The sequence below is a fragment of the Alexandromys fortis genome, unplaced genomic scaffold (assembly GCF_014885135.2).
Source record: "Alexandromys fortis isolate MF-2015 unplaced genomic scaffold, M_Fortis_MF-2015_v1.1 scaffold_177, whole genome shotgun sequence".
In the NCBI taxonomy this organism is placed as follows: Eukaryota; Metazoa; Chordata; class Mammalia; order Rodentia; family Cricetidae; genus Alexandromys; species Alexandromys fortis.
The window spans coordinates 884,857-889,381 of NW_026068056.1; the positions used below are offsets into that span (position 1 = coordinate 884,857).

The window sequence follows — 4,525 nt, forward strand, 5'->3', positions numbered from 1 at the left end:
CAATTAGGAGCATAAGGGGTGGGGTGGGGTAGGGTGGAGATTATGAAACAAGGGACAGAAAATTAGGGTCAGAGCTCTACCTGTGGTTGAGGAAGGCCCTGAGGTAGTCAAGGAGGGGCAACCAGGCTGAGCCCAATTGGGAATGGCTGGCAGGGGAGGACGGATTTGACACAGGGATAGGACAGGACTCCGGAAGCCTCCTTAGGATCTGTAAACCCATCCTGTCAGCTGGTCTCCATGCCAGGCTGCATCAAAGCAAGCCTTCCTGCCCTGTGGGTCAGTGATTGGCAAGCAGAGTGTCCATTGAAAAAAGGGACACACAGACATAGCTTTCCCAGAATCTAGTCTTGCTTGTGCCTCATGCTGTCCGGTCCCCTGATCATCTCTATTAAGTAGATACCAAAATTTCCCGTAATTCAACCAAGTGCTTGATGTGGGGTGAGAGTGGGTAAGTGTGTATCTGTGGGAGTTGGGGGGTGGGGTGGGGTTGGCAGCTTCAGGAAAACGCAGCTGTCTGTGGTTCTGCACCACTCCATGGTAATTCCTAATAAACCCCTTTGACTCCTCGGAATTAACTTGAGCAAGTCATTCTTTGAGCTGTTGGTGCTGGGAGCATTTGGGGCAGATGTTAATTTACAGCCTCCTCCTAGGCCTCGGTGCCGTTTTCTCTCACTGTGGAGGTTGGGGAGCGCTAACACACGCCAGGCAGACGGAGGGAAGTGAAATAGTTAAAAAAAAAAATCCTATCTATGAGAGAAAAGAAAGAAACATGGACTTTTTTCACTGTTGCCTGTCTCTTTAATTGTGTACTTAAAGTTGATGCCCAGGAAGACCAAAAGCTCAGAACAGGGCACTTGCTATGTAGACGCAAGACAACATTTTTTCTCATCTAATGAGCTAAGCAACAGAAGGGGGGCATCCTTACAGGTGAAAAATATCTCCTGTATTGAATTTTTTTTGGCTAAATATATCCCTCTTCTGCCATTCCTGCTGGAATTTTAGTGCCTTGAGATTGTGTGGGTCTGTGCAGGTCACCACAGCCGCTATGAGGTCATGAGTACAATGGCCCTGTCATGTCCAGAGGTGGCACTGTCCCCCCTTCGGCTCTCACCTTCCATGACGTTCTCGCCTTGGTGGGAGTGGGTTTGATATAATGTCTCATCTAAGGCTGACCGCTCAAAGTCGCTTATTCTCAGCACTTTGACCAGTTACGAGTCTGCACTGCTCCTCATCGCCCAAAGAAGCATCTCTGACCAAGGCTGGAATGGCTACCTCACTTCTCTTTCCAGTCTCTGTGAGCTTTCTTTCCAATTCTTTGCTTAAGAGGCCAGAGAACCTCTGGCCAACTTATGCCAACCCATGCTCCTCCCACCAGTAAACAATGTGCTGGCATCCTTTGTTTTGTTTTAGATTTCCTATTGTGATTGAAATGCACCATTACAATATCTAATTATACATGTACTGACTGTTTGTGCTAGACCCGGTGGCTGTATGTGAACATAATATTAACCTCGCCCAAGGAAATCAATGCCTGCATTAAAAATATTTTCTTTTTAAAAATAATTTTACTCTAATTAACGTGAGAGCCAGAGTTATATTTTAAGTTTTAATTACTATGCCTAAGAGATCCATGAAACAGAAATGCCTCTGATCTGCAAGCCCCTTGCCCAAGGGCAGACAGTTCCTGAAATGTTGGAGGCTGTTGTTTACGAGAGATAACACTCCCCTATACAAGTTTGTTTGACCCATCTGCACAGGACATGTTTGAGCACACGTGGCTGGGAGGTACGTGGGCAAGGAAATAAATCAGAATGTATGCTCGACCCTGATTGCACCTCATGGAGAATGTGGTGGTGAATTACAGGTTCTGTCTTTTGAAGCCCGTCAAACCTGACTTGGGGTCATTTTCTGGGAATTCAGAGATGGTTCTGACCAGACCGTCCATCAGCCTGGCCAATATTTAACTAAAGCTTGCTTCAATCTTGACTTTAAACAGTCGTAGTGGGCTTATTCTCGACCCATGGGAATAACATTAACTCACAAACAAAAGTATCACACGGATTGTTTACAGATGACACTCAAACTTGCCCAGCCCTGCAGCGGTCGGATCAATAAATCACCAATAATTGATATTTAAACAAATTTAATAACAAAACAGACTCACAAAACCAAGGTTCCAGCGGGGTAGCCAGCGGAAACAGGAAAGCAAGCGGAAGGGCCCGCGCAGCCTCTGCCCGCGCACTATATCAGTAAACATACGCCTGAGGGCAGCCCGCCCCCAAGGGGAGGGCTTATCCCTACACAGCCCAAACTCTGTGCACCTCAGTGAACTTCTAAATTATCAGAATCACCATGCTGGAGTCACGGAGCTTCTCTTCGGGTTGCACATCCTCTCCATTATATCATTGATTTTTTAAAATTATGGTTCTTGTTTTTTTTAAGTTGAATTCAATTAAACTATGAAAAAATTTAAAAAGTATGACAGAGTTGAAACTAGAAATTAGTTTTCTATCCTCTTTCATGACTCGTGTACACTCTATCCTTCCTCACCAACTCATATTACTCTCTCAGTCTCATTTCCAAGTCAGATACTATACTCCCACGCAACCCGTTTACATGCATACCTTACAGGCTAGGAGGCACATATGTGATGGAGGAAGGTCAATGGTTAATTAAATAAAGAAACTGCTTGCCCTGATAGGTTAAAACATAGGTGGAAGGAGTAAACAGGAGGAAGAGGAAGTGAGGTAAGACTCCTCAGACAGACGTGAGATAGCTCTGCTCTCTGAGGCACACGCGATGAAGCTCCGACCCAGGATGGACATAGACTAGAATCTTCCCGGTAAGCGCACCTTGGGGTGCTTACACACATTATTAGAAATGGGCTAAATTAATATGTGAGAATTAGCCTAGAAGAGGCTAGATAGAAATGAGACAAGCAGTGTTTAAAAGAATACAGTGTCCATGTAATTATTTCGGGGCATAAGCTAGCAGGCAGCCGGGGTGCTGGGGACGCAGCCCCACCACTCTTATTACTACACATATGACAGAGGACTTTTTTTTTTTAAGAGTTTGGGTCACCTCGTCAAATATTCTAAATATTCTTTCTTTGTTTTGTGGGGGTGGGGGTGCTCAAGACAAGGTTTCTCTGTGTAGCCTTAGCTGTCCTGGAACCAGGCTGGCCTTGAACTCACAGAGACCAACCTGCCTCTGCCTCCCAAGTACGAGGATTAAAGGTGTGCACCATCACTGCTTGGCTATACTCTACTTTCTAAGTCCACCCATCATTATAGCTAAGTAATACTCTATCCTGTGTATGTAACACACTGTCATCATCTATTAATCTGTTGACAGACATAAGAAATGTTTATTGGGTAAGGAAGTTCATTAGAAAGAGATGTAGTGGCTGTCCTTAGCTGTTGTCTTGACTGGGTTTCAAGATGCCCAGAACTGAATGAGCGAATGCACTTCTTTTTTTTTTTTTTTTTTTTTAAAGTGTTAGCATTTAATTGGCCTCCCTGAGTGGCTTCAAGCCACCAGAACACAGGCACCTCCAACACCCTTTATCTTCTCTTCAGCTCTTCTGCTGAAAAATTTGGCTTTCACGATGACAGGCTGCTCCTCTTTAAGTGGTAATGCCTCATCCCAACTTTCCCGAAGTAACCTGTATGATATTTGTTGAAGTTGATCCTGTGATGATGCATGCCTCCAGTGTTCCCGCGTCCTCCTGGATGCTTGCGGTGTTTACCAATGCGGCCATGGCCGTGGCTCACGTGACCCCGGAGTTTCCGGGTCTTCCTCAGTCTGGATGGCATGGCGGTGGCCGAAAGGAAAGAGTGAGCGAATGCACTTCTGTGCAGCTCTGGGGGTGTTTCCCTAGAGGCCTGACATGTGAGGCCATGACTGTGTGAAGGTTTTCCCTGAATAGGGGCAGTAGCATCCAACAAGCTGGTAGCTGGTGCGGAGACGCTGGAAGAAGGCAGCGTGCACACTGGCAAACCCTTCTTTCTGAAGGTGTGTGGTTAACCTTGCCAGATATCAGACTCCAGCTTTTGTCCTTGCAATACCAGGGACACCCAGAAGCTTCCAGACGTTCCAGGCAGAACTGGGACTGCTGAGGTTATGGGCTTCTTTGTCAGCCTCCTAAGCCTGGCTTTTCTTCTGCGTGTGTGCTCCTGGGTTGAGCCTACAGTCTCTGCCCCTGAGCACTAACGCCACCAGTCCAGCTCCTTGCCCGGAGCAGCCACGTGAACATCACTTCTTAGATACCCAGCCCTATGGTCAGCTCAATGAATCCCCTTTTGTCGCATCGCTACATATATTCCATTGGCTTTGTCCCCCTAGAGAAGCCCAATTAAAACAGAAGGCATCCCTTAATGACTGAAGACAGCCAGCTCCATCCTCACCCCATCACAACCACCACACATCATTACAGCAGACACTGTTCACCTTCACCACAGTTCTTTAACACGGTGGGCTAAGTGCCAGGGATGGCTGATGCACCGCTCTTTGGGAGTAGGTCAGA

General features: G+C 46.5%; 1 pseudogene; it reads right to left on the reverse strand.

Annotated features, from left to right (window-relative positions):
- Positions 1–3,496: 3,496 nt before the first annotated feature.
- LOC126487227 (60S ribosomal protein L27a-like) lies at positions 3,497–3,815 on the reverse strand (annotated as a pseudogene).
- Positions 3,816–4,525: the final 710 nt, after the last annotated feature.